This window comes from Dendroctonus ponderosae, unplaced genomic scaffold, assembly GCF_020466585.1.
Source record: "Dendroctonus ponderosae isolate FM_Combo_2020 unplaced genomic scaffold, Dpon_F_20191213v2 Dpon_F_20191213_2, whole genome shotgun sequence".
NCBI lineage: Eukaryota > Metazoa > Arthropoda > Insecta > Coleoptera > Curculionidae > Dendroctonus > Dendroctonus ponderosae.
Window position 1 is genome coordinate 1,166,101 of NW_026018165.1, and position 9,029 is coordinate 1,175,129.

Below are 9,029 nucleotides of genomic sequence, written 5' to 3' on the forward strand. Positions count from 1 at the left end.
AGATGCTTGGATTTATTGAAAGGAAGAGATCGTAAATTAATGATCGTTGCATTAAAATGAGTCAACATTTTCGTGAATTGAACAAAAGAAGATTCGCTCGCATTTATCGTTTCTTTGCGATGAAAATTGTATAAAATTTGAAGCATTTTAGGCATTGTACATATCTCATTCCATATGTGGGTCTATTTATCGTAATGCATAACTTTCGATCGAAAAGATTGGTCAGTTATAAAACGTTATCGTTCAGAAACAACTTAAAATAAATTCAATTTTTTTATTATTTCGAATATCGACTTTATACTCATCAAATATCTTTAAATGGCTTCTGAAAATAGCGTATCGTGTGAAGCATTTCGGGCAATTTGAGTGTTTTGAAAAAAAAAGAGTACCTCAACTTGACACCAGAATAAAATCTGTATACTCAAAATCAAATAGTGTAAATGAATGAATACCTAAGCCTTGTCTTTTGTTTCCACTTGCTGATTATGATAATTTATCATCATCAAATCTGAAGATTAGCGACTAGTTGCTACTAAGACTTCACAAATCTTACTAAGGCTTCTGGACGTTATTATATAGCGATTATCGTTCTACAAAGACGGAAATTGATGATGAGTAATGGTCGTACAAAATCTCTGCTGTACCAAGCAAGTAACGGTGGAATAAATCATATAATGTGCCCTGATCTAGATCATTTAATTCGAATTCAGACGTCTATTGGAACTAAATTGCGAGATGATGGTCTATCCAGTTTGCGGTACCTTTGTTGGTTCCTGGTGCAGAAGCGCTGATACCCCGAAGCAACGCCCACTTGCTGTTGATTTATGCGACAGTAGAAGAACAAATTATACTACAATACCAGCGGCACTGCTCGTTTTCGGTCGGGTTGTTTGAAGCTGGAGCGTTCTTTCTCCAATTATCTTCTTTGCTTCGCTGCGCCAGCAATGTATTCATCTTAATACCGAGAGATAAGTGTGAAGTTATCAGTAACAGAATAGCTAAATCATAGTTGCCCGTAATAGGCAATGTCATTAGAAGTCCCTCAATTAAAGCGCACTAAGCAAAATTAAATACAGTTAAATTAGCGGCGATTCAAACGATAGATATCTCGGGAAGCATACAAAGCCGTTGCCCATGCCCTGACCTTCCTGTCTTCGCAACGTAAAGTAAAGTTAACGCTTCGTAAAGTGCGAACGCAGAAATAATGGCCGCAGTTTCTTTATCTGATACTTTTAATCAATGGGTAACAGTACCATTAACCTTCTTTAGCATATTATTGGAGCTTAGGTCAGTACAGTTAGGTCTTGATTAGCGGCGAAATGACCAACACTATTGGCCATTGGGACTAGTCAGTACAACGACAGCTGAAGATTTTGAAGAACATGTAAGTTATGTAAGTTAGTTTTACGTTCAAATGAAACCACCATTGACACAAAAAAGTATCATGAAAAAACTATGCTTTGTTAAAAAAAGACAGTTGGTGAGAGTTGGTAGAAAATGAAACAGTTCAGGTGTTTTATCACGTTGAGCATTCTAAAAACATTTGCAAACTTCCAATTATCTTGAAGAACATGACTTTTTGTTACAATATCCTGGATGATTTAAAAAATTGCCTGCTAAAATGGAGATATTTGCAAAAAAAATGTTTAAATAGGGCAACTCGCAATGCCACCTGGAAGAAAGTTATAAGGAATATCTTGAAAACATTCGATAATTACGCAAGTAGTGTTGTAACTATCATAAGGCTGTTAAAGGCGGCCTTAAAAAATACTCAAACAGAATAGTTTCACAGAAAAGTCAGTGTTGATTTAAAAAAGCGATTTTGGCGTTAAAGGTTTAAAAATGTTTAATGCAAACTTCTGGAGTTTAATTTATTTAAACTATCCTTKCTCTCTTAGCAATAAAACGGTTTGGAGCAAGTGGCAAAAATTATTAAATTTATGAAATGACCAACAATTATAACCTAAAGTACAGGGAGATTCAAAATTGACGTCATTCCTTTTAAGGGGTAAATAGGGGCTCACTTGGAGAGTATAACGGTTGAAAATCGAATTTCAACTTTGTTATTAAGCATTATTTTGAAATTGTCTCATGTTTAATTGGTAGCGTAGTGGAAGACTTAAGCATTCGAAAAGAAAAATCACTATTTATTTTATTATTCTTATTTATTTATATAATTGTATTTGCTTGAAATTGCAACATTAAAAAAAATTATTTAAAAAAAAAGTTTTCTTCACTATTTTTTTATAAAAATTGAAAGCGGCATTGATGTTTTTTGTTATTAACAGATAGTTACAGATGGCTTTTGTCAATAATAACAATATTTTGTCACACTGTGACTTACTTAGTTCTGGGTAAATTTTACAGTAACTTAGCAGAAGCTGTAAGAACTAGCGCCAACAAAAGGCTAGGCACTAGAACATTGGCTCCAGAAAGATATTGGACCACAATAGGTGTTCGGATTCCATGCTCAGAGCAAGGGACGTTGGACGCTACGTTTAGGATATTTGATTTTCTATATCTTTAAAGAACTCGAAACGCGTAATTAAAAAGTCGACTAGGATATGGAAATTTAGCTTTAACTAAACACCCAAGAATTTGAAATAATGGTAGACAAACAATTAGTGAAACACATTGAAAAGATCGTTTTACATATTTAAACCAAAGCCTCATCTGCCTGGTCCATCATTTCCATATGTTTTTTTTATAATAGATCGATAGTTTTTATGAAAATTAAACTTTAAATCTTGTCTGCCCTTAGCCAGCAAAGCGAATTCGCTTGTACCAGTATATCTTGTAAATGTATTGATTTAAACATATTTATAAAAATCGTTTACAGGCAAAGGTAACATGAAATTACGCACTTATATATTTTCTAGGACTTGACTTTTTCAACAATCCGCATTGAATTGCAAAGTATTACAATTCCGCCCACATCTGAATCAATATTATTACTTTTTACAGTGATTGTAACAAATATTATCACCCGGATTAATATAAGACTGTTTTAGAATGTAACAAAAGCGATTGATTCTGTGCTCAGTCTTCCCATAATGAATTCGTTGGATATTTGCATTGAAATAGATAATAATTCCTGCCTCATTTCTCTTCATGCTCAGTTGCTGCCATGCCCCAGGGTTCCATAGGAGACCACACGGGGGTCCACGTAGACGTGAAAAGAAAACAGGGATTTACAAGTTGTAAGGGAGGTCGAGTCGAAAATTTGCTGGTTTTCATAATGAACAAAAAATTTAGCTTGGATTTAGCTATTAACGTAGGCAGGTAGCATCATTCACTAGGTAGGTACTCAAAAATATGCGATACTCTGTTCAAACACAGAATTGAATAGAACAATAGTTAATGGTACAAATGTACACCACATGTCGAGACTTGCAAAGTGCAGCCCGTGCGCCCGGGATGCTTGTTTAGACCTGCAAAGGGATGAAATGCGACTTGCGCTGTGCTTGCAATCTACATCAGTACAAATACGAATGCCAAAAACAAAACGTTACTCGTTTGTTTCTGGGATTTTGAGCTTAAAAGTTTGACTGTGAGTGAATCGACGTCAGTGTTTACAGTGCCGGAAAAAGTAAGTATCTGCCTATTTGTTATCCATATTTTTATTGCATACTGTAATTCATTAATCATATTATATTTGTTTTACTATTTGAGTGTAGCTGTAATGGGTAGTTATATAGGAAAAATTGAATACTAAAGATTATCCAAAACTTCTATAAAAGAACAAAAGGCCAAGAAAGATTAAACTTTAGGCACCTAGGTACTTTTTTGTTTAAACATATTTATTTACGCGACGACGATTCATTAAAAGAGCGGTGTTTCTATGGGCATTTTGTTTTTTTTTTCAATAATTCTATTCTGTTGCGTTATAATAGTTTATAACATTTTTTTACAGGTCAGAACTGATACGAAATATGGCTGCATTTAAGAAGAAATGTCAACAGTACAGTGTTGATTATTTGAAATTTGATTTGCTTCCATCAACGTATTACAAGAGGAGCTACTTGAGCCCTAAAAATATTCTGGGCTATGGGAAATTGTGAGAAAATTTTTGATAGCGTTTCCCTCGTCCTATCTTGTCGAAAGAAGTTTTAGTGCCGTTACCAACCTGTTAACAAGAAAAGGAGCAGATTGAACATCAGAGAACGAGGAGATTTGAGATTACAAAACTGAAGCCAAATAATGATAATTTACTGTCAATTCAGCAAGTACATCCGTCTCATTAAAAGTATGAGTATGAGAAAATATTGTTGATTTACATTTCAGAGTTCATTCTTGACTGTTTGTAATAATAAATGTTTACAATTTTGTCACTTATAGTTTCAAAAAGTAACATTTTCTTGAAAATGGTTAATTATTTGAGCTATTAGCCAGCAATTTTCAATGGTAGGTATAAAGTTCCGTCAATCCTGCCGGGGAACTTTAAGCGGGAATATTTGAATGTAGAACAAGTGAATCTTGTATGGCAACACTTAGAAAAAACATAATTTTTTTACTTAGCTATACTGAAAAAAAATTAGCGCAATAACTAATTTTTGAAGAAAAAATAGAACGACCATGCAGACTAGCTGTAGTAGTAGGTTTAAAAAACGTCATCAGCACTTTAAGAAGCTTGGAGCACTTTAAGAATAAGAAAAAGTGATGAAAGTCAGGTTTTCTTGGAGGACTATTGAGAGGCAGTATCGACATTTTCAGATTAAAAAACATCTTCAAATGAAATACGTTTATACCATATACACCAGATATAAGCAAATGATGGGTGTTCTGCGAACATGCAAAACTTGAACAATCGCAACAAAACTACAAAACTTCCTGTGTCCGCTTATAATGACTTTCTGTGGGATTTCACCAGTGGGTATATATGTATATAAACGGGCATCCGAAATAAGTAAATCACAAATAGGCAAAGAACAACAGAAGCCGCCATTAGTGCATCCGGTCAAAGCCGAGCAATTACCTGAAAAAATAAAGCCCCGGTTAAGGATGGAATGGTTACGGCCAGTGATGTTCACGGAGCATAGTGCACGGTTCCGGTCGGAGGACGTTCATTTCCGGTCGAGGATGACCGACGACCGGTCGCGTGTCTTGACTTTCAACTGTCACGCTATGTAGCAACAAAAATAGTACATCATTTGGGTAATATCAGCTTTCCAAGCTATTCTAAAGTAATAAATTATGAAGGGTGAACTCATATCACTCAGTTTTTAACTAGCTTTATCTTACGATTTATTACAAAAAAATGAAAGAAGCGCAAACTATTTTTGCACGTACGTGCCGAAGAATTGTACTCAAAGTTGCGTTCATCCAAACCGCGATATTTATTTACTTTCTATTCAATTTTTTTACGTTATGAACTAACCTCAAGCGGACAACCTGAACAAACGCACAGCGAATATGGACACTTGAGGCTTGGCTTCAAAATTCTGAACCCTTGAGTGTTTATGTAAAGACATCACATTTCCAATAAATTCATCGAAGATTCAAAAGGCATTTGGGCACAAATTTAAGAATATGTTGCAACCGTCGATTATGACGCAAAGGGAAAGTAACCATGTCTTTAGGATTTCGCCCAAAACAGGAAGTTTTCATTTTCAAACTGAATCCGTTACTTGCGAAGTGACTTAATTCGAAAATGGTAATTTCCTTAGAAGGAAAATAAAAGGGAATAACAGCTTTATACGCCTAGAATTGGATGCAAAATCTATATACAGGATGGTGCAACCAAGACCGGAAAAGATTACGACTGACTCCAGTGTAATTTTGAAATCAATTTCCATGTGATATTTGCATAAATAGTAGCTATCTTTTAAAATTATTTTCGTTCACTAGACGTTCCCGAAAAATCCGGGAAAATCAAACTTATGTTATTTTAAGGAACACATCAATGCGTCTCAATTGGTTCTCTTACAAGCTAAGATAGTTTTTATATAAGGTTTATTAGGAATTCGGAAACAGTTTACAAGAAAATTCTAAATTGTTAATCCTTAGAATCATAACTTTCTGAGTAAATCACAAAGACAGACAGTAAAAGGCAAATGAAGACAATGAAATTTACAGTATTACAGCCGAAAAATATGTCTAACGAAAATTTTTTACAGGAGGCTTCAACACAGTCCAGCCTCAATATGCACACACATTTCAAATCTATGCCAAAAAGGAATTTATACCTTTTGTAAAGTTTGCCCCGAAAAGTTTCGAAAAATTTGCTTTATTCATGTTTTCCTTGACTTACAAGGCCCCAAGAAAAAAGTCAATTGGTGTCATATCAGGTAATCTAGGTGGCTATTCTATTGCACCACCTCGTCCAACCCAACCATTTATGTTCCAGTCGCATTAATATTACATCCTTTTGCCACCGATAACTCAGAAACGTGCGATCCAAGGTATTGACTTTTTATAGTAAGAGACAATTTAACATTTTCTGAAAGCTTGTTGAAAGGCCTTTAAGAGAACTAACAAGTGGGCCGTCCATTCAAAAAAATTATGAGGGTTATATTTATTAGAAACTCGAGCTCCCTGTATATTGGTGCATGTTTAAAAGCAGTCACGCTTTGTTCCTATGCTCCCAGATAAAAAAAATTTCGATTTTTTTTCAGACTTGATACAATATATCTACAGGGTGATTCAAAATTGGCGTCATTCCCTTTAAGGGGTAATAGGGCCTCACTTATAGAGTACGAGAAAAATATAGAAATTGTTTTTTGATAATTTCTAGACTATAATTATACCATTGAATTACTGAACACTGGTACAAACTGAGCAGGAGTTAATTATCCAAATACGAGAAGCTGCTCGCTAACAGTGGATACTGAGGAGATTACAGAGCACTAATTTGTTTCGACTTCATGACTCAAATGTTTTTTTATTTGTAAACATAAATTCGAGGTTATGAGGATATTTCGACGAACATGACAGTTGACATTTCAAAGTACGTTCCACTGTTAACGAATCCTGTTGAATTTACCGTTTATCCTTGTCTATTTTATTGTCACTCTGTATAATTCCATGGTTACCGGAGTTTTTAATAATTAAGAAGCGACAGGTATTTCCGTAATGTAAATTAGGCAGATTGCCTTAAAAAACATTGTCGCCGTCTTTTTGATATAATTTTTTGCAAATTTCTCAGTATTTAATAATAATTAATTTCTTTTACTATTTTTGCTGTACTCCTAAAACATCGCCAGACAACACCTCCAGAGGAATGACGCCAATTTTTAATCACCCTGTATATTTGGTGATCTATTAATCGCAGACGTTAGTTTGATTGCCGCGGGGTTATGAAACCACCCTGTGTAACAAAAATCATTTTAATGGATGGACATTATTGTGTCATTATAACATAAAAATAATTTCAACATTATATTTCAGTTAACGGTAATCTTCCACCTCTTCTTGGTTGCACCACCCTGTATGAGAACCAACTTGGATTTACTTTGTCAACTTTATATATAAGCGTGAATTAATTCACATTTTTGTTTTTTATTTGTAATTGAACATTAATTAAATAAATTTGTTATCTACGCTATGTCGACATGAAAAAGCTTATAAACGTAAATAGGCAAAACGTCGACAAGTGTAGATAACGAGGTTTTTTTAAATTAATGATCGCAATCCCAAAAACTATACCCAGTTACGCCGCAAAATATCTTATAAGATTCTGATGTTTGCATAATCATATGCAACTTCCACTTTGGCAATACTCGCTTCCGATGATGTGTTTGATTCAATGTTTGTTGTTTGCTTTGGAAACTTCTTGTCAAGTTTTCCGGTTAAATCCGAGCGCGTTTCAACTTGAGCTTATCTATCATCTAGATCTACTTGCGCCATTAATTATACCCCATTTAGTAGTGGAATAAAGCTTCTAATTAAAAATCAGAGAAAACAATCGCGCATCTACCCGTTAATTATCCAGTGGCTCGTGCGCCGACCTTTCCACCAATTAAGCAAGGAGTCTAATTGCCGAGTTGCTGTTCGGTGGCCTGAGAAATGTTGGCACTGTCGATTTGGGTGAAATGTTTGCAAAATAATGGCAATTTTTTTCACTCATCGATTTTTAGACCAGATATTTTGCTATGTTTGAACGCTTCAAGAGCAAGTTTGAGTCATTTTTTCATTACTGTTATATAATAATATTTTTATTAAATGGTGGGCAATGCCTTTTATGATCGAGTGGAATCTTTGTGTTCATTTCAAAGCAGTATTCTTTTATTCCGACTGCAATTTTAAAACATCAGCCGGAAAATTGGTAGAAAAATCGATTTTGACAAGTTTGGAAAAACTTTTCACTGCAAAAAGCTGTCAAACTTTTCCCACTTAAAGGCCCAATAAAACTTTAAAAAAATTGCAATTCTAAAACATTTGAAAAATTTCCTAGTGGGAATGTACCTTGTTCACGATCTAGAGAAAACATCATAAACTATCTATTGTAAAAAGGTTACTGTGAGATCTTGCCTTTATAATATTTAAAATGTTTCTTCAACAAAGGTACTTCCTGTAAACATACCACAACGCTCTAGAGAGGACAGGATTGTGAGCACCTTTAGTTGATAGATTTTGGATATAAAACTTTGATAATTTTGGCTTTATTGAAGGTTGCAAAAAATAAAATATAAACTAAAACATTTGTATCTACAAATGATATATAATGTCTATGATTTGGCACTTTTTCAAATGTCATAATGATGTTTTGCGATGTAGTGCGGCAATAAATATATCGATTATTGTCAAAGTTGTGTCTTAAAATTGCACATTTTAAAATAAGTCAAGCGATGATCTGCCATCTGATATTGAGAACAAAGCTGTTGTTTCGTATTTTGTGCCAGATAAATCACGGAAGAACTAAATACCAAGAAGCTTTGATCAATACCAAAAATGGTGCAGTGAACAAAAGATACACGAGTTATGTGGTCAGTTCCCACGAATTCCGCTACATCAGCAGCACTTATGTGACTAGTTCCCATAGATTCCGCTGGATCAGCAGAATAGGCATACCGCCAATGTTAAGGTCATAA

General features: G+C 34.4%; 1 protein-coding gene and 1 long non-coding RNA gene across 11 annotated transcripts in view; both read left to right on the plus strand.

The window, feature by feature from the left end:
- Positions 1-9,029, plus strand: part of LOC109538193 (lethal(3)malignant brain tumor-like protein 3) — a 145,635-nt gene that overhangs the window by 16,568 nt on the left and 120,038 nt on the right. The gene's annotated exons all lie outside the window — the stretch shown is intronic.
- LOC125503422 lies at positions 3,366-4,326 on the plus strand. Its single transcript, XR_007280835.1, has 2 exons — positions 3,366-3,589; positions 3,914-4,326. It is a non-coding gene; the product is annotated as an uncharacterized LOC125503422 (long non-coding RNA).